The 24,313-nt window shown below is 36.5% G+C and overlaps 1 long non-coding RNA gene across 1 annotated transcript in view; it reads left to right on the forward strand.

Annotated features, from left to right (window-relative positions):
• LOC121070084 overlaps positions 1 to 24,313 on the forward strand; it is a 69,992-nt gene that overhangs the window by 13,505 nt on the left and 32,174 nt on the right. The gene's annotated exons all lie outside the window — the stretch shown is intronic.

A 24,313-nucleotide genomic window follows, 5' to 3' on the forward strand; every position in this document is an offset into this window, starting at 1 on the left:
TTGATGGTGTGCTCAACAGTCGATGTCATGCCAGGATATAATCTTTATGCACTCTGCAGTCCATTTCTGAGAGCAGTGGAGAAAACACTAATGAAAACACTTGGTTAATTCAGGTATTGAAGGTAGGAACAAAGAGACAGACCTAAGAATGCTGCAGAGTTGGCAAAGTTTGGCAAAGAGCTGCAGCTTAAAGCCCTGCCAGGTCTTCTGTTGTCTCTTACTGGGCAACTCAGGTGTGTGACTATCAGACTGTGCTATTAATCAGAGTTTAAAAAGAGCTTATTAGCCTGGTTGCAGTGCTGGGTCTATGCTCAGTGCACACATCTGCACTGCATCTGATATGAGATTTCTTACCTGAGGGCACTGGTAGGTGCTGCAAGGTTTGAGGGCTCTCTGATTCACTGTGTACAAGGTTGAAGCTGAAATGGCCTTTGGGCACTTGAGATCATGCAGCAGAACTGTCTGTGCAAGTTCTGTATAAAACCATTAACATAAATATTTTACACAGCCCAAAGGATACCTGTCAGGTGGCTTTTACAGTTTTAAGGCAAGCAGTAACATTCAATGAATTGTGTTACGATACGCATAGTTTACACACTAGCTTTTCAGTTTCCAGAGGATTTGAAAAAGGTCAAATGAAGCAGAGCATTAATTACTTGACTGATTCAGTAGTTATGGAGTAGAATTGCTAGGCAGGGGAGGAAACTACATTATGCAGGAGCAGGCACGAGGAAGCAACAGCAGACTTTGTTCAAGATAATGCATGTACTAATCATCCTTCCGAAAGGCTAAAGGGAAGAGACAGACAAACTTCTTTATTGAATAAGGTAGTGTAAAAACTCAGAAGTCTTTGCCCAGTGTCCTGTGCCATGAATGCATGCGTGGGAGGCTGAGGAACTTAATTCAAGAAGATACTGGACTCAGGAACAGGCCAGTGGCAGCTGTGGCTGTGTATGGTATGCTAGACACAGAAGGCAAACAGAAATCAGAGAAAGCAAGCGAAATGTAGAGAAGTCATAGCATGAATACATGTTTTAAAATATATGTATATTACTGATTTTTTCTCCAAATAATGAAGAGAACTACTTTGCATATGTTTGTGAAAATGTCTGTAGGGATACATATATCTTACTGGAAACTAAATGCATGGAACTAATCCAATAGCTATAGGTATGACTTAAAATTTAAATAAACAGCAGAAGAATCCTGAAAAGCTTTTACAATATTAAATCAGCCACCCTGCAAAACATGTATTTTGTAGAAAGAACTAATAATTCAGAAAATATTCATAAAAGTTCATTTTCATGTCAGAGGAAATATTTATGTAATATATTTTCCAAGTGTAACAATAGAAATGTGCAATATTGCTTAGCATTTGGGGAACAATCTTTACTTCTGGAAAGTGCTGATCAGAGTCATCAGTCATTCCTCTGACTTTACATTTTAGCTGTCTGTATATCAGTGTTTAAGACAAAGGAGAAATTCCTTTCCCTTTTCATCGGCAACCTACAGGCATGTAGGTTAGAGATCTTAAATTCTGTGTCACTGCTGTCTTTATCTCTGTTTACAAAGCAGGTATTTTAGCAGCATATATAGACTTTAGCTAAGATCAAGGTTTCATAGTGCTGCAGATACCGCACAAATGTAACATAATCATCCATTCCCTGAAGACTTTACATTTCCAGAGATGGACAGGAGGATATAACGTAGTTAAATATCTATATATTGTGTGTTTCATTTATTATTATTATTTCTGTTGTTTATGTATTACTGTTGTTCTTTGTTTATTATTTGTTCTGTTGTTTATTATTTGTGTGTGTCTAGAATTTATACTAGTGAAATAGCAAAGTGTAGTACTTGGCAAGCATTCTGTTAGACCCACTGTGTTACAATTTTATTTCTCTATTTGTTGATGCTGAAGTGTGGTTTGGTTGTGAAAGAGCTGAACTAAGCTGAAAAACAAAAGGAGGCTTTAGATTTTATTTGCCAGGGGAGGGAAGAGGTGGAAGTGCAACATCTTGTAACTCTGAGGAACAATGTTGTTCGTCCTCTTTTTGCCTGTCTACTGGATTCACCCCAGTGTTATGTGCACTTTCCTGCCAGCTCTAGTAGAGATCCTTTTATCCTTAGATGTGCGTATGGCTGTAAGTTGGAACAAAGTGAAAGCTTTTAGAGTCCACAGTGAGCAGTTGTGTACCATGTTGTGTTATGCTGGCTTGCTGTTTCTTTCCCGTTACTTTTCCCTAAAAATACACAGAACAGTTTTTAATATCACTTTTGCCTCTACTTAAGGGTTTTAATTACTAAATAATGTTACACATTCTCAAATAGGAAAGAGAAGCCCAGCATTTATAAATGAGGTGCAAGGGGACCCGTCCACAGCAAAAGGGGTCTCTTAAAGTGCAGTTTGCATATTTATATACACATATTATATGTGTGTATATATATATATATATATATATATATATATATATATATAAACTTAGGGAATGCTGCTTTGGAGCCTATAGTGCCTGGTGTTTAAAATGCCTGCATTGCTTGCCTCTGAGCTCATAATACAGCTGGCATGCTATCAAATATCCTAAAGGGTATTAGCAGTGGGATTTTAGTAAAAGCCTCTGTGTTTAATAACCAGTGCTGTTTTTAAACAAAAACTCGTCCAGCACTAAGCAGAGGGCAAGAACCTAACAAAAACCCAACTGTGCAAGTCTTTCTTTTCTTATTTCAGTATGTATGTGTCTTTGTAGAGCAGTGAGCAAATAGCAATTTTTGCTGAGGCACATGCTATTCACAGAGATAGTTCACAGCTTTCACCTTACTACTGAAATTAGTTTTTCAGTTTTGTGCTCCAAGTTTTCAAATTTCTCTCTCCTTTTTCTTCTCTTAATCACTTTGTATTTAACTTCTGGCCATCTCTTTTCCCTTCATCCCTGACCTAACTTCTAAAAGCTTTGAGAAGAATATATCCATGAAGTCCTCTCACCTTGACCCCTTGCTGCCTGCTGGAAGTGCAGCTCCACGTCGCACCGGTTCATTTCCACCTGTCCTTAGAGTTACCATAGAAACTGACCACTGGCTGCGCAAAGCCACCGAGGAGGCAAGGAGGAAGGGATGAGTCTTTCAGCTCCCAAAATAGAATAATAAATGTAGGGATGAGAACAAATCTTCCTCTAATTGCCCAGGATGTACACCCAGCAAAGTGCGAATTTGAGTGGTGCTGTAGAACAGCATTCAAATAACACGTTATTCCAGAAAATGCACATTTCTCCAGCCCAGCTGTTCTTTTCACAGTGCGTTTGTGGGTCACCATGCCTTCTAAATTAACCTGTCACTGAGCAAGCAGTTAAGGAAGATGACAAAGCTCTTGTGCAAGAAAACACCTTAGAGATGCAACAGTTGGAACAGGTGGTAGGATGCTTCCTTCCTACTTGAGTAGGGGAAACCCTTGCTCTCCTCTGCATTTGCACAGGCTTTTGTTAGGGGACTCTTTGGCTTGGTAAGCAGACTTGAATTCAGCTTGCTTCAGTTCTGAGACAAAATCCACATTTTTCTTTCAATAGAGATGATGCTAGTTTTTCTGCAGGTTTAGGGTCTAAGTTATTGTTTTCACCTGGGCAATGTGAATGTCAAACAAGAGTTCTGCTCTGATACCAATCTATAGCGATGGTGTAGATGATTACATAAATCAAGAGTTGATGAATACAGAGGCTGACTGAAAGCTGCAGCCTAGCAAACTGTAGCCAGTGAGTGCAGCAGAAGCTCATCTGACATCCAAGCTCAGCCTTGGCAATCCAATTTGCCTCTGAATGTGGGTGGGATTTTGGGTGGCGTTGAAGCAATACAACTGCATGCACAGAACGCTGAAGAGCTGGAAGCTTGAGTTCTTTTTCTTCTTTTTCTTTTTCCTCCTGTCTTTCTCTCAGACTTCTGTCATGGTAAGAATTTACTAGGAAAAGGCCCATTTTGCTGGACTTAAAGCCTGAATTTGGTAACTTCAAGATTTAGCAGAAGACAGATTTTATTATCCAGGTCTTTGGCGATGTTTATTTAGCAGAAGAGTTACTAAACATAATGCTCTCTATATTTCAATGATTTCTTGATGGAAGGTAGTGAAGGACTTTGAAGGGCAAGAAAGGCCCATGCACAATATAGAGAAAGCAGTTATTTTTCTGGGTACATATACACAGTATTTTACAGGCAGACATGGGCAAGCTCAACCTGCTCTTTAAGCCAACAGAAGTTATGTGACTGTAACGCCGTGGTCCCCAGGCTTATTAGTTCTGGGCTGGTGTGATTCTCCAACTGTAGCCACATGGCTTTGGCCCGTGGAGAAAATGGACAAAACTGCTGAAACTGCTGATTTGTCTCACTGTCAGTTTGTGATACTGCTTTTTTTTTGTGAGATGGACAGCTGTTTGCTGGCAGCTGGAGTACGAACACTGCTCTCTCAGTTCCCATAAGCTGCCGAACAGGTGGCAAAGGGAAGCCACTTCTTACTACTTTCCTGGACTGCACTTGAATCACAAACTACTTTGCATCCAGTTACCAGTCCTTTGCAACTGCTTATGCTAGATCCCGGCCTCATTTGTAGCAATGAATTTGGAATTACGCTTTGATTTCATCACACTCATTTTTACCTACTTGTATTATAGACGAGACAAGACTGATCCTTTTCCCCCCACTAAATATTACTATATTTGTGTAATCTTTGTGGTATAAATCAATGGGTTTTATTCAACCTCATTGTGCCCAATGGAACTCAGTAATTGTTGTGTTTTCCAATAGTTTTATCTTATTTTTGAATTACTATGTTTTTAAGACACTGAAAAAAATAAATTCTAATATTTTAGAATGATTTTTAGGTGATTTTTGAGAAACACCCTTTTAAAATAATTTTATCTGAGTTGTAAGACTATGGAATTTAACTTGAAAAAGGAAGTTTCTCAGCTGCCAAGTGGAAAAAATGTCACCAGTTTATTAACAAAGAAAAATATGTTACAGAGAGATTACTCTGGTGCCATATTTATATCAAAAGTATGTGTTCATTTATCCAGTTCCTAATGAAAACAAGATAGAACATACTAAATTCAGCTAGATATGTAGATTATACTGTTTAAGTAGTTTTATTCTGAGAAATGTCTATTTGCCATTGTCTTAGACACAATTAAATACATTTTTTCTACTAAATACAACTCTGGATCCTACACTTTTTATCTGAGATTCCACGTGTTATAAGGGAATCTCAGACTGTTATTTTCGAAGAATGGTGATGTGATGAGAGAACAGCAAAATGCCCTGCAATTCTTGTTCTCAGGCATGGTTGAACACAGAGGATATAACTAGAGCCTAAACCTACAAATTATGAAAAATAAATCCATGGCCCATTGGGCTCACTGTCCTGCTCCTTTCAATAGCTGATGGGATTTGCTTCCAAAGGACCAAACCCACCTTCTGTCTTGTAGCAGGAGACAGTTATTCTTCATTTTAATTGTCTCCTGTCAAGAGACATTTGGGGTGATAGCAAATCGAGAGAGTAGTTGCCAGAAACTACTAAAAAATTAGAGTAAAGAGAACTTCTGAGTTCCAAAGCATTTATGTGTGATAATCACCCTTTGGAGAGAAGAACTGTAATACATAATGTGTTTATATTACATGGAGTGCAAGCTTGGAACTTCTTCTGAATCACTGATGTGATAAAATACTTTTATTTATATCTTCTTCTCTATTTAAAGGGGAAAAAAAAAGAAAGAAAGAAAAAAAAAAGACCACTTCTTTGGCTGTTCTCCACTGTTTAGAAATCTAATGTTTAACTTTACTAAGTAATGCAACATGCTACCTTTCTGAACTGACAGTATGTCTTGGATGTGGTGCAATTGTTTCTTGTTTCTAACATTTTGTGGCAGTATAAAGTGCCAATTTAGGAAAATATTTATCAATGCTGCTTGCTTATTTTTAACAGGAAAAATTATTCTGGTGATGGTGTAAGCATTTCTCTACTGCATAAGTCTTTGTATTTGTGTGTGCATGCTGCACTTACTGCATTGAGGATTTAATCCTGGATTTGGATTATTAGATGCTACAGAAATAGATATAAATCGTGATAAATAGAAATTATGTATGAAGATTTAGAGAATGGTATTGAAACTAGGGAAAACAATTGGAAGAACAAATATGTGGCTTTTTATCAGAAGTGTCCTTGGTCAGGCTGGTATCTCCTCTTCATACAAACTGTATATGTACCTATGTCCATGTCAATTGGTAGCAGTGGTTTCAGCATCACAACTTGCTGACTGGCTAGCTATTTGGAAATGGGAGAAGGAAATGAAACCACAAATCTCACATCAGATTGGAAGATGATAATGGAAACAGAGTGAAGTCTCAGCCACAGAAAGAACACTGGTGGAAAACTGTGGTTAGATATTTTCACACGACAGGCTTGAAAAATGAAACATGCAAAATTTGCAGCAGGAAGTAGAGGGAAACACTATGTAAGGAGAATCATCGCTTAGGAATATTCCCAACAAAAAGACATCTGGTCTAGGATTAGAAATCTGGACTATTTCATCTGAATAATTTAAAAACATTTGTAATTTATCTCTCAGCTTCCCACTTCATTGTTTCTTTTGTAATAAGCCTATTTTCCTTGTCTTTCCCCCATGGTTTTGTGAAAATATAGTCTTCTCGGAGCTACGTTACCCCTAGCAAGCATTCCTGTATAGTGTAATTCATCGCGTAGATGAATTTCAGAGTCTAAAGTGTTTTGTATGTGTCAGAAGTCAGAAATAGGACCAAAGCCTTATCAAAGCTCCTGATGCCTTGGCTGCATCTTTTCCTTTTAAATATATTTAATGTTTTGTTAATGTTAATATTCAGTGTTTGAATATTTAGAATTTTATTTAAAAATATCTATTGACACTATTCTTTTATTCCTAGAAGTTTCATGAAGCACTACTATGAAGCTTTCATTCGTGTCTAATCTCTCTCTCTCTCTCCCTCCCTCTGCATTTTAAATTTGGGATTTCTGTTGTGAACTACCCCAAAATGTATCTTTTCTCCTATTCGAGTATTTTTATAGACCTTCTCTGCAAATTTCATGTTGTGTTAGTATTTTTACGGGGAGGCCTGTGTGGATCTTCTAAATTTTCTTTGGAGATGCAAAGCACATCTATTTTTACTTGTTTCCTTGCAAGATTTTATACTACAGCAGCTTCTTTCCAACATCAGTCAAGAATCTCTGACTACATCCACAGGGATGCTAACAAAAAAAGAGAGGAGCAGAAGCTTGCAGGTCTTGTTTTATGACGTCAGTTCCAGAAATGATTAGAGGAGCAGAGGTCTCTGTATATTGAGTGCAGTTATTGGCACAGCCCACTGGGATCACTGTCAGGCCTGAACAGAGGCCCATATTCAAGTGAATGCTGATCTTTGTCATGCAAATTTAAGATTTTGCTTAGGTGATAGCTCTAGTTGCATTTTCCTGATGTAACCTGAATTAAAATGATGAATACTTTCTCAAAAGAGAAAGAGTATGATTTATGACAAAAGAGTTTCATTATTGATTTTTACTTGCAGCAGCTTTTAAAATGATTTTTCTTGCATGTAATTCTGGAGTGTATGTTGAAGAAACATGATTTCTTTGTGTGAGCAGTTAGTACTGTATACATATGTTTAATCTCAGAGCTGTGGTAGCCTGATGATAGCATTTGTAAGTATTTTCTCTTTGTGAAAGTACTGAAAATGGGGAAAGCTTTCTGCTGCATCATGTTTGCAATGGTGAAATGGGCAGAGTTCAGTTGTACTGCACATAGCGTGAGAAAATTGGGGAGATACGCCATCTACAGTTACCTCTGTAGTACTTATTTTCTTGTGGTTGTATTGTATTTGCTTTTTTAACATCTTTTCCACAAAGCTATTGTTGAAAACCATATAAAGAATTCTGTCACTGTTCTGTCTGTTCACTGTTTACACCAGTGAGGGTGTGTCAATATCTCACCTGAAATATCTCTTACCTGAATGCCTGTCAAGGGAGAAAATGGGCTCCTTTGTTCTTTCCACACTTCTGCATGCTTTAAGTGGATATACCAAGATGAGGTATCACTACTCAGGAAATCCCCTGTACTCTCTCGTGATGAGCTTAGTGCAAAGAAACAAGCCAGCTAGCTGCTGCTGCTGGAGCCCAGGCAGAAATAAGGCACGTCTGAACACGGTGCTCTGTTCAGAGAGCAGGCAGTGGAGCCACTCGCTGTCGGCAGTTTAAGAATTAGTGCTGCATGGATGCAGTGCTAGAAATGATCCAGGGAGCTCAGCCACCTTGTGGGAGCACGAAGCCATGCAAGCAACATTTGGGAAACAAAGATGGAAATGGCACAAGAGGTAGTAATAATTATAATTATGAGAAATAATTATTCAGGCGGCTAGTTCAGACTCTTTTGAGGGTTGCTGGAGGAAAGCTTTGCCGCTTGCCACCTGCCTCCCAAAAGTTCCCGTTGTCTCACAGCCTCTGCTTGCAGCTGCCTTCGAACCAGCATACTTCACCTGAGGGATTCCCCCCACCTCCACCACTCAAGACTCCCAAAAGGGGACTCTCAGCCAGGTAAGGCCTGTTAAAACACACTGAACGACACAGCCCAAAAGTGCCACGACGCTGTTCGGTTCGGGTTTACTGTGCCTCCCTGAGGAGGCTGAATGGTGGCAGGGTGAATGGGAAATAAACAGGTGGTCAGAGTGCCCTGGGTGCCTGGCAAGAAGGTGGTGAAAGGCAGGTAAAGGGCCAGGCAACCTACTTCAGGCTGATCCCACTCAGCTCTCCTCAGGCAGCATGAGTGGGACCTTTGGGGCCGCTGGGGCTAATGGGGCCTTTGGGGCCATTGGGGCTGTTGTGAAGACGGCATTCAGCTGGTGCTTTGAGAGGTGCCCTCTCAGTTCACCATGCATAACTCTACGTTGGGCAGTTTCTCCACAGTGTGGGCTTACCTGTGCTTTGCTCTTCAACAAGATTGTTTCTGGTGTTTATTAGCTTAGAAATCACTGCGCTGTACCTAAAATGTATAAAAGCGTGTCTTCGCCCCTGCCCACCTCTCCAAGACTACAAATCACTTCAGAATCGCTAGCACAGCCAGTAGTCGAGTAACGTGAATTCCAGAACAAAGTTAGCATACAGTAATGTTTTAATGCATTATTATGAATTCTTGTATTTCTCCATGTAAGTTCTTCATTTCTGTTGCTATGAAGACTAAGGCAACATAGCATCATGTAAATGATGTGACAGGATGAAGGCAGTTCAATTTTTCTATCTTCACTAAACTTTAAAATGACTTGAACTTTTCAATGACTTGGTATTTCTATTGGTAGCACATACATTTGTCTTTTTGGCCTTGTCAAGTTTCATTTCTGTTAGCCCTTGAGCTATATATATATATGTATATATTTATAAAATATTATGTAAAAATCAGTCCTTTCCCTGTCCTTGCATCTGCAACTACTAGGGCATATGATGCCTTGAGGTATTCTTCTAAACCCTTTCAGCACTGTTTTCTTAAATAGCTGTTCCAGGATTGTAGAATTCTGGCTTTGTTTTTGTTTTGTAATGGTAGCATTAAAAATACAGCTTATTAGAATAGAAGCATTTAAGCCCAGAAGATTCATATTTATGGTTAGGTGAAAAATTTTCTGCTTTAAACCAACTCAAAAAGTTCTAATCTTTTTACTTTGGTTTGACTAAAGTAAACATCAGAAATCACCAAAAGCATGTAAAACAATGTGATATTCTTATTTTCTTTTGCCTTTACTTCAGCATTGCTATAGCTTAGAAATAAAGTGATGACTAGATAGAAAACTACTCCAGTGACCCTGAGGAGAGCAACACATTTGAACACAACACGGTCTCAGCTGAAAATAAATTTACAGTTAGGCATTGCTTCTTTCACAGCGAAACAGATTCAACATTAATTTTTTTGTTGTTGTTTGCTTTTACGTGTCCATCCCTTTCTACTTACTGTATTTATTAGGTAATGTGATCCTAACAATTTTGGTTTAAGATGCTGTTTAAGTTCCATAACAATTTGAGAGGTAAGCAATAGGGAAGGGGAGTTGGAGACTAGATGAAAGATGTGCTTGAATTTAAATGTGAATAGACTAGATGGTAAATTAAAGGAAGAAACAAGGAAATTCCAGACAACCAGACTGTGGGGAAATTGATTCCTTCACTAAGTGGTCTGACTGAAAAAGGAAATGAAATTCCAAGTGTTGTATTGGTCTTTCTCTAAAAACATGCATTGGAAAATGAAAATTGAACTACTGAAGAGTATTGGTAGTCAATATAAGAGTATATATATTGCAGTGAGGAAATTTTACATCTGTAGGTGTTCTTGTAGTGCGCCCTGTAGCAGAAAGCTTTATGTTTAAAAACAAAAATCCCCAAACAAACTAAAAGATCACAAGGAAAAAATTTCAAAAGTGACAAAAACAAACAAACAAAAAAACAACATCCAAAGAGCAGTAACAACAAAAAGACAACACCCTTCCAACTGTAACAAATGATTCTTATGGTTGACTTCTCCTGTGTCCACAGAAGAAATCAGAATAGAGATAATAATGATATCATTTACATTTAAACTCAATTAATTCTCTGCTACCAGTGACCAGCAGATAGTGGCTTTATATAGCTCTAAATTTGTGAGTAGTTGTTGAAGAGCTGCCAGTCACAGTATCCTACATTCAAACTTTGTTTTGGTTACACTTGTAAGCATCTTTTTGTGTGTTATATGACCAAATGTTTCAATTACTAAGGAATAGTATGATGCCCAAATGAGCTTCTCAAAGTTTCAAAATGGTGTTTTTTTTGTTTGTTTACCTGTGTGTGTGTTTCTTTCTCATACACTCCCACCCCCGGGTATGCTCCATTTCTTTCATTGACAAGCTGAGATTTAACATTTACTGTGCAAATTAAAGAAGATTTTTGACTATTGACTGTTATTTAATCTCACTTGTCCTATCAGTGGTTTACCTATTTTTTTTTTCTGTAGCAATATGATTATAATGTGGCCCCTGAAGCTGAGAGCTGTGTGATGTTTAGAAAGCTGTTTTGCCTTAGTCTTTTTAGAATAGTTGTCCTAAACATTTCACTTCTGTTGCTTATTTCAAGTTATAGATTCTGCTGTAGCTAAAAAATATCTTTGTAGCTTAATGAACTGACAAGAGAACCATTCCTGAAGAAATAAGAATTATATATTTGTTTTGCCACATAGATGCCTCTGAAAGAGAAAAGTGGATTTGTGTGTTGAGAACAAAGGTAGAGACCTTCCCAAGATACGCAGATTTTTACTACTATATTTTACACATACATTTATTCTTAAATAATAACAAAACATAGAGCTTGTAATCTAGTTTAGTGACATTTTTCTGTGTGTTTGGTAGATGTTTTTGTTGACTATTGTTGTGTTTACTGAGCTAGAAACATAAGTTTGAAGACTTTGCAAGTCTAGTATGATGTCTGGCTCCTTAATCCATGTGTGAGAGAACAGGAGACCCGGCAGGCACTATGGCTGCGGTGCGCCGTGTTCTTCTGTCAGAACCCAACCATGCATTATGACCTTGTTGTTTAAGCTAAGCCTGGAGGCAAAGCTGACCCGTGTGAAAGGCTACAGAATTTGGCATGACATATCCTCTTGGTTGTTATAAAATCTCAAATAAAGATAGGATGGATAATACAACTCATTTAGGAAACAAATGGGCAGCTGGACTAAGTATTCATGCTCTTTTTTATAGATGTTAGAAATGTGAAAGATAGGAAAGGCTTGGTTTCAAAGAGAGAAAACATTATCAGAAATTGATGGAAATTAAACAATCAACTGGACACGGTCAGTATACAAATTCTCTAGAACAACAGGACATTTGGTGTTAATTGCAGTTTGTAAAACAAATCAAATTCCCAAACCCAAACAAACTCCCCCTTCCTGAGTCCCCTTAAAGTCAAATCATACAATTAAGTTAATTTTAACAATAGCTCTTATAAGCTGCACTGAAATTACACGCCTCAGGAGCAAAAATATGGTGCTAGACTGATAAAGGTGGTGAAGACATGTGAAGGAAGATCAGGAAGGCTGTGATGACAAAACCAGAATTATGGGGAAGGTTTTGGTTAATCTTCTATATTCTAGGCTGAGATCTCATCAGGCCTGGCAGTGTGCTGAGTGGCTAAGCACTCTACATAAAGTAAACAACAGATTTATGGACTGCAAAAGAGAGCTCATTTTGACCTGAGCAGCGTGCTTCAGAAAATTACTACTGCCTAGCTATTCTGAGAGTGTCCATGAAATACTTAAATCTAGCACTGAAAAAACAGAAGGAAAAAGAAGTTAATGGTTATTGTACTTAATTTCAAAAAGGGGAATTATATAGAGCGATAAATCTTTTTGAAAAAGGAATAGAAAGGCTTAGCCAAATGGGGGAAATGGTACATGTTAGCATTGAGTTTTTCAACAAAATTTATGCTGGAGTTATAGGGCAAATGCCTGTCACGTACCAGCTGGATTCTAGAATAATTAAAACAAAGCAGTGTACATAAAAATAAACAACAAAAACAGATAAAGCAATTTACTGAGAGTAAGATGAAACCCTCTCACTCACAAATTTAATATAAAAACAAAATAGACCGGGTGAAAATTAATATAATGAATGAGTTTTCAAAGAAACAATAACTAATAATTCCTGTACAAATCCATCACAGGTAGGAAGTCTGTCAGAGAATTTACAGGGCAAGCACATCCTTTTACAGGTGTGAAAGGATTGTCCAAAGAAAACAGACATAGAAGAAAAGCTGAAAACTGAATCTTGTCCTTATTGGTTGGAGAGGGACATGAGGAGGTTCCCATGGTACAGTCTCTCTGAATGTGTTTCGGAGAATCTTATTTCAAATTGTAATGCTGGAAGAAGAAATAGAGAAGATGAGTAACCACGTGTCTCCCAAGCAATATGGTGTTCACCAAGGAGTTTTAATCAAGCTCATGTATGAGATCACTAACTGTGGTGTGCAAACTATTTCTTACAATTTCATTAGCACTCAAAGAACAGCTGGTGGCAAACGTGACACCCACTTTTGAGGAGGTTTAACATCGGGAACTCTAGGGGTAATATGTCTGGCTTCAGTATGAATTTGGTATGTAATAAAGGACAGAGCTGTAGGCATATGGATAAGAATGATAAAATGGGAAAGACTGTGCAAATTGCAAAGGATGTCTTACAGCCCTACAAGAGGCATTTGAAAGGGCCAGTAAACAAGCAATATTTTGATTGGATTGACGTATTTTACAAGAGTGTACAGGAAGACTTTAAGCAGTGTCACTTACCAAATGAGTATTTTTTCTTTTAAATTGAACTTCCATTTTTCAAGGTTTTATAATTGTTCACAAACAGAAGACAAGGTGAGAAATAATTACTGGCTTTCCTATGTAAAGGAATCTCATGGGAATTTGCTCTAGGATCTGTACCATCTAATATCTCCATAAGTGATCTTGAAGAGAGGGATGAGCAAGGTGCTAAAGTTTGCTCATTTTACTAATTTATTCAAGGTAGTAAAAATGAAGTAGTTATAGCTGTAGAAAAATTTAATGATGCTGTGTGATGGAGTGGTAAAATGGCAGATGAGATTCAGTGCAGATAAGTGTACTTGGGAAAAAACAATCTTAATTTTCCATAGTAAAACCAAAGGCACTGAGTCATGTATTACTGCATGAGAGAGATCTTCAAATTACAACATTTCATTGTACGCAAATGCCTGCTCTAAGCACAATAGCAGACAGTAGAAAATAAAAGCCACTAGACTATTAGGAATTATTAGAAAAGGAATAGAGAACAAACCATAAAACCTTATTGTGCCCTTGCAGAAATGACACAGTTTGCCTGCAGCTTGATTGTTACCTGAAGTTTGGGTTATCCAGCTTCCGAAAGTGTGTTATAAAACTAAAATACATGCAGAGAAGGTCAACAAGGATGATCATAGATATGAAAAGACATTTTCTTGAGGAGTCATTAGAGCTATTGGGATTCTTCAGCCTGGAAAAGTTATGTCTTATGTAGTGCTGAGCTTCACAAGAAAGATGAACGAGAAGAGACTGCTGATCAATTCCTCCCCCCAGTCCTCTCAATGCACAAACTGGGGTATCCAATGGGATGTTCATAACAAAAGGATACATAATTATGTGATCAACAATTAGGCTAATTGGTGGAAGCAGGAATCCGGAACAGCTCTTAAATGTGCTTCACTAGGAGTTCCTTTAGCTGCCGCCTGATAGAGTATAGCAGTCAGTATTAAGAGAAATATTGCTGCATGCTTATTCTTCTGCAGTGACCAACAGCACATCAGCCAGGGAGATGGTAATACGTGGTAAGGTGGACTTTTGGTTTGATCCAGTGTTGCCATTCTTATGTTTTTATGTGATGGGAACAAAATGTGGCAGCAACTGCAGACAAGTGTTTGTATGCCTTCCTATACAACTCCAGCAGCCACAGCAGCAGTTGCATGAGTTCTCACAGCTGGAGGGAGGCAATGCTGTTAACCTGCTGCCACAGGGGCTGCTGGTATTTAGGTAGGAAGCACAAAGCAGGGATCAGATGGGGGAAAAAATCAGAACTGGACACGTATCTTGTGATACCTGTGGAAAGAGATGTACTTCAAGTTCTCCCCATTCCTTTGTCCTCGCATTGCAAAATGCTGCAGTTGCAGCCCTGTGCTCTGGGGAATGCAGAAGGATGATCTTCCTAATGCTTTCTTGGGTACTTCTAGGCATCACGGAAAATTTTTGGCTCTTCTCCCGTTAGCAAAGATAATTAAATGTGTGGAAACAGCGCCTCTCACTATGGGAAGCTGAGCAGGGATGCTGTTTGCCTGAGGCAGTACTTATTACTCCAGAAAAGAGTGATGCTTGTAACTTGAAATGGAATCCATATTTAAATGTATGATTAAGTTCATATGCCAAGAAGAAAAAATGTAAATTCAGCTTTTTAGATTTCAATATGTTAGGTAAACTTTATAGAACAAGAGCATAGCATGTCTCTGAAGTGGTATCAATGCCAACAGTTATGAAATATATAAAACGGTGGAACTACAGAAACAATTAGAACTGTCTTAAGCACGGGGCTAACTGACAATGAAAAAAATCCGTATTACAGTTGCATAATACATAATGAAGTGTACCTATTTTTAGGGCTTTTATTTTTTTCTTACTGCACAATCATTTAAGACAGGCTGACTGCTGTATACTTCCCCAGGTGGGAAAAGGTGATAATGCTGTTGCATTCAGTTTTGTACTAGAATGATGATATGACAGTCATAGGACAGAGCATCATAAAGTGTCTTCACTGCTCTTCCTCATTTATCATCTTTTTCCTGAATCTTCCTCCAGCTTAAATTACAATAGAAAGAGATTAAATAACAAGTAGTGGCATTACATACGAGAACCTTTGCTCTGCTTTTAGACCTGATATTTTGAAGTTAATGATATAAATGTATAATCCTTTTAACTTTGGCACTTCTATTTGATTATTGTGGATCATTGTGGATCACCCATGTTTTATGAGAGGGTAGCGGTGAGAAGAATATGCTACAAAAATTGGCATATGACTGGCTTTGTAGAATGACTCTTTTTTCATGTTTCAGCTGAGATGCATGTTATGTACTTCTATCTACTTTTGTGCTACACAGTTTTCAGTCACACCTGCCATAATCCTGCATAAATAATATTTTATGATGTGAGATAATGTTGATAAAAATAATCTATATCTGAAAGTTTACACCAATTAAAGATGAATTTTCTGCATGCTTTTAAAATAAGTATCTTGAAAAGTTGACAGTCACAGTAGCAGCACTAATGATGAAATTGTTTGGAATTTCTCTAAGGTTTTCCTCCTGATTCATATCTTAGGTCCCATTTACAAGAGGAAGTTAAATACTTCAGTCTTGTTTCCTACTTAATTTTCTTGGCAGATGATGACATATTTCTGACGTACAATAGGCTACTCCCTTTGTTTTAAGAATTACCATGGAGCTGCTTTATAAAACAGTATAAATTCTCCAGAATATATATATATAAAAATAATGCTGTAGGTTCTTAGTTATTTATAAAAATACAGTCTATTGGTTCTAGTTTGAGATACTGAAGTATAGAGGCTTTTGTATTAAGATTGTCCTGCTATACGTTCTCTTAGAATTAAAAAACAAAACAAAAAACCAACCTGTTCCCACTCTGTTGCTGGCTGTATATAGGGTATTTCTGGAGAAATTTCAGTTTCATATAGAACCTGTATCATTCCATGGGAGAGAATTTCAGGGATTTCAGTTTGCTTTCCAAATAATTTAGGAATATGCATCAAAAATAAATCCTTCCTACATTAAAATTATCTTTAGTGAATGAAAGTAAAATACTGAAATCAGAAATCACAGCAACAGAGCTGTCTGTACAACAGACTTATTCCCCTGTAAATGTATGTCGCTTTTGCAGTCCTTAATTAGACGGTCACCTTTTTGATAAAGCATTCCATTGAGATAGAATGTACATGCTAAATTTATTTGCAAATAGAGCTAAGAATTGCAAATTCATTTCTCTGTTAATTGAGTCTGTGGGACTGGACCTCCATGATCATGTGAATTGCATATAGCAGTTGAAGCTGTTGAGTTAGCCATCCATTTTATTAGAACATCAGAAGTGAGAAGTAATTAAACCACAAAATTGCTGCTTTCCCTCTTCACTTTTTCACATGAGATTAAATATAAAAGGAAAACATTAAGGCTCAAACACAAGATTCCAGGTATTTGGGGGATCATGCCTGTGGGGAGACCTTATAGTGGTCTTCCGTACCTAAAGGGGGCTTCCAGGAAAGCTGTGGAGGGACTCTTTGTCAGGGAGTGGAGGGATAGGACAAGGGGGAATGGTTTTAAACTAAAAGAGGGTAGGCTTAGATGAGATATTAGGAAGAAATTCTTTACTCTGAGGGTGGTGAGGCACTGGAACGGGTTGCCCAGAGAAGCTGTAGATGTCCCATCCCTGGAGGTGTTCATGGCCAGGTTGGATGGGGCTTTGGGCAACATGGTCTAGTAGAAGGTGTTTCTACTCATGGCAGGGGTATTGGAATTAGATGGTCTTTGAGGTCTTTTCCAACCCAAACCATTCTATGGTTCCATGATTCTATGATTCTATGATAATGCAGTACATGTCCTGAGTACTACCCTAAAAATACATCTTTGTAACTCAGTTTTTTTTTTTTTTTAATTTGAAAATATTCCTGATAGATTTCCCACTTTCTGGCAAAATTTTTTCTTAACTGCAGGTCACAAAAACTTTTAAAGGAAAGAGATTTTCCCCCTTTACTCTTTTCCTGAAGAAGGGAATAATAGCATATAACTATATGTATGTCTCTGTATTATACATATAAAACAGAAATTCTGTTTTAATGTCACAGGTGAACTTTTGCAGAAAACACTTAAGTTCTAGTATTTTATCTAAAATTTCCATATGTGAGACCTGTTGAATGACAGACATACCTGAATTCTTTGAATCAATTTTCTCATAATTTTGTTATCTTAGAAAAGTAAGGACTCAAAAAATAATTAGTTTTGCTAGCTCTACTGTGTTTTCAAATCTTAGTAGGTTGTGGTTTTATCTGTAATTCTCCAAAGTGTCAGGCATTACAGTAAAATCTGGCAACTTTAATAAGAGAAATAGGAGTTCCAAATCTAAAGCATCAGTAAAGCAATCTACATACTGAGTAGTTATTGCTGATAGTTTTTTGGCTGCAACATTCAATTTCCTGATTATAAAGTTTATGTCCTCAACGATCTTGATTTGTTTTGTCTTTGAGAGAGTATCATTGTAGGTCAGGATAGTGGTGTATTCTTGGTTTTTATCTTTTTCAAAAAGACACTTGGGATTTAACTGAGTGACTCCTGCTTTTGGTATAGTTGGCAGATGTAAGTCACAGTCTGTGGCAAAAAATGCTAATTTCAAAGTGCGTAGATTGCCACTTCATTTTAACTCTGAAGTCTTTGTATTGTTTGCAGTTTTAATTCTAGCTCATCTTCCTGCTTTATTCAAATAACTGAGCTTTTAAAAATTTTCAGACAGTTAAATCACTTTTAGAGCTGAAAGGTCATTAGTCTGGTATCAACTCAACATTACAAAACATTTTTTTTTAATTTTTTTTATTACGAGATGATATATACAGATTAGCAGTTCTACTTTAAAACCAGTCTGAAATGTGATGGATTCAAATTTTGTAAATCATGGGTTATAACTCTTCTGTTCTGCAATGCGATGTAACTTTTTATATTATTGTAATAAACGATGTTTATTACAATGTTCTTTAATGTTTCTGTTTTATCTCCTCAAACAAATTGTAAATTAAAGGTGTCTTTTCTTTGAATATTGTCCTCCTTGAAATAGTTAATGTTCATTGTTCCTTATTACAGATGATTTGAAGTAGCAACTTCAGCTATATATAGCATTTATGACAAAGGGGATGCTTCAGCAATTCTAATTGCATAGAGTGAATTATAGTTCATAATTAACCAAAACAAAAGAGAATAATTAATCACTTCTTTTTGGTTACTCTTTCCCTGTAATATTTTTCCAAGACATACATCAGGGGGCAGCAGAGCCATTTAGTTGATCCAGTTTGCAACCATTCCTAATGCCAGCACTTCAGTATTCAGTATTTTTGTTAGGAATCACATTTTTGTGAATGCTGTTGCACCAATCTAAGGCATCCTGTTTTCTAAACACTGAATAAGCGAAATGAGCAGTTCTTAAGTAATCATGTGTGAATCTGTGTAGTTATCTGTAATTATTGTATTTATACAAATGAAGATTAAATGGTATACCGACAAGGTGTTTGATTGGGAATGTCTGAATTTCAATCTGAAGTAAGTTTCCAATTTCTAGATTTGGAATATTTTAGGTAGTATTTTAGCTTTATCTTAGGAAGGGAGAGACAAAATGTCAAGAAAAACATGGTAGAACGTGCAACTGAAGGTTTTATTTAAAATTTGTATTTCTCTTATGTAACTTATTCAGAAACACTGTTTGAATTCTGTATTAACTGGGTGATGTAAAAAGACAGCTTTTCAAGATAAATTTGAATGGTTGTGTTTTAAAGAATGCTGACCATGTCATCCCTGTTAAAATCTAACAACTGTAATATTATATTCCATGCTCTGGTGTGTATGAATGCACAAGAACTTCAGAACGCTTGCATTGCGAGTTCTGTATGGATGCAAATTCCTTTGTAAATAGCAACTGTTACTGTTATGACATAAATATTGCCAAATATTGATACAAAGGAGCTTAAAGAAACTGTGTAAGAAGAGCAGGCACCTTTCGTCAGCTCTGGTGTTGTGGAGGCTGAGATAGGTCTTTCACCATGACAGCTTTCACTTTGTTTGTTTGACTGATGGTATTTTAAAAAGATTGGCCACTTCTGAGGTAGTTATTCTACATAAATGGTTGGGCCACAAAATCGTAAAGCTTTTTAAGGGCTTGTATGTTGATTTGCCTACTATATTTATATCTTGAATTTGTTGGAAAAATGTGACTTTTTGAGGACAAAAACGAGCTTTGTTTCTGTCTGTTAAGGGAGATAATGAACACTTTCATGGAGAAAGATGCATCTTTCAAAAGTGTAATTATTAGTTTCTGTTTAAAGAAGTGACCCAGATCAAAATGTTTGTTTGGCTCAGTACATTTCTAAGTCAGGTCCTTAGATCATCGTGGCAGTTGTTACCATATTTCTAACCACTATTAATAGATTATTAAATTGTCATCATATCGCCCTGTTTGGTTTTGGTTTGTGTGTGTGCCTTTTCCTGTGTAGCTCTTCTTGGTTTCTGCTTATAGTTTTTCTTATTTTTATTTGTTTTGGCTTCTCAAGGTTCATTGCCCTGTTTTAGGCAGGTTTTAGATGTAGATGCAGCATAGAAACACTGGTCCTAGCTTCAGATCGCACTTTCCAAGTGATCATTAGTAAGGGTTTGAGGGGAAAATATAGTGATTCTTTGGAGGCTTCTTTTTCCATATGTTGAACTTTTTGTCCTATATCAGTTGTTTCTAATAAACATATCAAACAAAGTAATACTTTTTGATTCCGTTACGATACCATGCCTGAGTATTGTCACCCTTCTATATCCCTTAGAATGGGACAATTTTTTATTTGTCCCAAGGACTTGTCTGCAAGGTTGAACTTCACAGGAGAAAACCTGCTGCAGATGTACATTTCTCTTAATACTTATTACAGGATCAATAGCATCTGTTAATACTTTGCATGTGGATATGTAAGCAATAACAGCTCCCAAGTATGAGGGTTGCACACCAACAATATAAAGCATTACGATCCTCAGGAGAGAAAGGGCTTTCAAATACAGTGAAAGCAATTCTGTCATCTCTCTCTCTCTCTCTCTCTTTTTTTTTTTTTTGATAGTGCCTTCTCATTAGAAACACATTTTTGTTTGTTTAATATAAAATTACTTAAAATACAGTACATAAACTTTAATAATTTAATGAGTTTTCACAGTTAAAAAATAATAGCACAACATGAAACAACATGGAAAACAAATACAATAAGTAAGTTCTTTAGCAGATAATACACTATTTTGAGTGGTCTTTTAGCAATTGCAGCAGCTCCTACAGCATCATCTTTTCCCTAGAGAAGTGACAGAGTATATGTAGTAATTGTTTGAATTGAATCTTTATTTATATTTACATAATCACTACATCTAGGTCAGAGCTCCTTCACTGATCCTTCAAACCTGATCCATTTGTCTGAGGTCCTTCAACTTGCTGCTTTTTTCTTATTATAGGCACATACTTTGGATAATTTGAATTCCCAAAGCACAGTTTGACGGTCAAACAAATGTAGGTCTCAGTCCAGCAGAGCAGTTAAGATTGTATTTAACTATTAACGTGTAACTGTTGCATTTGTCTGCAGTAGGACTGCTTGCAAATTTTAAACTAACTAGATACTGAAGTATTTTAGCGGATTGGCGCCTACATGTAGTGCCAAAGGAAGAGCAACAGATTTGCACTATGGTACCAAAGTAGACCCTCTGATACACATACAGGTCTGCAACATCTTCGATCAAAAAAAACACCATGTATTTTATAATGCAAGTATTTTAGCTATTTAAACATATGCACTCTAAATGTCACAGAGTTAGTTTAAAAAAAAAATCTTATAATTTTCAGTTGCTCTGATAGATTAGCAGTTGCTTTAGAAATATGTAAGGGCTGGTGTTTCAGGCTGGGACCTAGGGAGCTCTGCAGATTTAGGCTTGTTTGCCTGTAAAGTATGGCTTGGAGGGAGAGCTGAAGCAGGTGGCATAAAGTGAGAAAAGAGTGTTTGAACAGAGCAGTGGTAGGAAGAGGTCCATGCTGAGAGGAGCTCCCTTTGTTTAAATGTTATAACTCCCAGTGGTGTAATTGTGTTATGGAGTCTGTAATATTTTTTTGCTAGGAAAAATGAAAAATATTAAAATGAGGTTATTTTTTGAAGAGTTTTGTATTTAAAGAATTTTTAAAGATCAAGCCATTGATAATTATGCGACACATTAGTGAGGTGGCTGCAAGGCTTCATAAGCACTGTGGGTACATGATACGTCTTCAGGCAACTGGATCTCAGGACTAAATCAAGCTTTTTCATCAATGCACATAAAGTTTGAGGTAGTATTTCAGAATGTGAAAAATATGTCCTTTTAAAGCAGCATGTGTAATCAGCCTAAATCTGCTTTACAGCATTGCGTATTCAAACCAAGAGTACTGCTGGTGTCTGACACTGATCTATTAGCTAATGTTGGTAACACGCTGGGAACTACCTGTGTGCTGTAACACTGGAAGGCAGTCCATTAGTGCCTGAATTAATGCACTCAGGGACTTTTAATTCTTCACAGAATCTATTTCCATATTTAATTACGGGAAAGTCATAGAAAAAAGTTACAAAGCACCTTCTTCATCCATTTCATTGTCAACGGGAGTGGCGATTAGTAATTCTTCTTCAAGTTATATTGCAGTGTTCACTTAAAATAATGCAGCTCCTTGCTGAGTTTGCTCCAATTAAGCCATATTTTATTTGCTAATGACTTACCAAGTTGACAATGACCTTGAAGTTGGTATTGTCAACACTTCTTGGTATAAAGAGCTAGGTGATTTAGAGTTATTAAGAGTGCATCAATTTATTCTTCACTCTTTGTCAGTGTTTTTGAAAAGCTTTTTAATTCCATTAAAGATAGGATACTTTACCTGAATAATGTACAGGTTAGTAAGTTAAGTAACAGTCAATTTATATTATCTTTACTGCAGATTTTAAATATGGGTGTATGTATGACGGCATTTTTATTATTTTTGAGTTTGAAAAAGTGTACTAAATTGGGTCGTCTTTTAAAATTGAGTGCTTTAATCACTACAAATGCAATTTATTACTGTCACATTTCTCTTGGGCGTAAGCTACTTATATAAATATATTTATAAATATTTAGACATTGAATTTCAGTATCTCAAGTTATACTCTATCATTGTCTAGTTTATTTCATCATGTGTAAACGAAGATGCTAGTATAATTGAACAGAGTAAGATGTTGATTTTTCATGAATGCTTCTTTAAGACAAAGATGAATAATAAAATTACATTTAGACAGCTTAAAATATTTAGAATATACTGGAACATTTAGAAGTCATAGTTTAATAATGATGCAAAACACCTTTGTATTTAGATGTAATTTACAGTGGGCTAGTTTGAACATTTTAGGCAACCAAAATAATATCTGGGATAAATGACTGCAGGAATGAGCTCTGTTATGTCATTAAAAATGTTTCTGTATTTCTCTGTTAGTTTTTATAACATTTCTCCTTTTGAAAGTTGATGTTGCATGTCTTTTTAATCAAGAGGCATGCATAATCACACTTTCAATTCATGCACAGTATCTGCTGGGAGCTGCCATTAGTTCCTGTTTCCTCACATTTTTATATTAAATTGTACCTGACTTCAAGGATAAAAAAGAACCTTAGTGATTTTAGAAATAAGTAAATATCTACTTAAAAATACTTATCTACTACTTAAAAATATTTTAAGCTTAATGTTCTGATTTTTGCATTCACTTGTTCTGATTATTGTTCCATATGCTGATAGTACTGCCAACTACAGGCCATTACAAAAAAAAAAAAAAAGTAATCAAACCTCCATCTTTCCCCTATCAGATCTTTAAGAATCTACTCCCTTTGTTTTGCCTTCAAGAATTGAGTTAATATGCCATAAAAATTGACTTTAATGGAGCCATCATGATGTGCATATACCATAACTGAGAAACCATATGATCTAATTACTGTAATCTATTTTTCTTAACCCTAAATCTCTGTTCTCAGTCTCCATGTCATGTCTAATAAAATATTAAACAGGTTCTGGGCTATGCAGTTTCTCTCTAGGCACCTTGAGATTGAGGTGCCTTGGATACTTTTGATTATGTTGAATAGTAGTGGGCAATAGTGGACCACTGTAGACCACTGTAGTGCACCACACATAGACATTAGCAATAGTGAGTAGCACGAAAAGATTTCAGTTCAAGAAGGTACTTAATCATGTGTACAAATCTAGGTATATAAATATTTTAATCTCTTTATACAAAAAAAAAATCTTTTAAAATTGGTTTTCAAGTTTTCCATAAAGTTGTGCTGAGCATTCTTCCGTAAGTGTTAGAATATGGCTAGAAATGCCAATCACATGACTGGATAATGTAGTTCTGTGGTAAAGTTTTCTCTCATATTAATTTTATTTGGAAATACATGTTCATTTCTATTAGCAAGTGATTAGAATTAAAGATTTTTATTTTAAAAGCAGAGACTACATCTAACATTTTGTTCAGGATTTCAGTTTTTCATCAGAAAATCCTTAATCTTGAGTTCAGTCAGCAGTGGTATTTGAAGTTGCTCATAATTTTGCAATTTGTTTCATTCCTGTAAGGCTCACTGTTCTGTAAGAATGGTACCTCTCAAAAAAAAACTTCACCTGTGTAAAATAGGATATAATGTTTGTCATTTTCTTTTTAATTGTTTTTAATTTGGATTTGCAAAGTATGGATCACTTCTAATAGCATACTATTAGTTTGTTTCTGTGATAAAGTGTATGATTCCGCGAGGTATAAAATGTTTAATATATGTTTCTGAATATACTATTCTTGCTCTGTGACAAGTTCATGTACTTGTCAAGTATTGCCCTCAGAAAAGAGAAGGAAAAGTGTACATCATCTCATGGTAAAATGACAATCTGCACACTTTATTCTCCAT

This window comes from Cygnus olor, chromosome 4 (genome assembly GCF_009769625.2).
Source record: "Cygnus olor isolate bCygOlo1 chromosome 4, bCygOlo1.pri.v2, whole genome shotgun sequence".
Classification (NCBI taxonomy): domain Eukaryota; kingdom Metazoa; phylum Chordata; class Aves; order Anseriformes; family Anatidae; genus Cygnus; species Cygnus olor.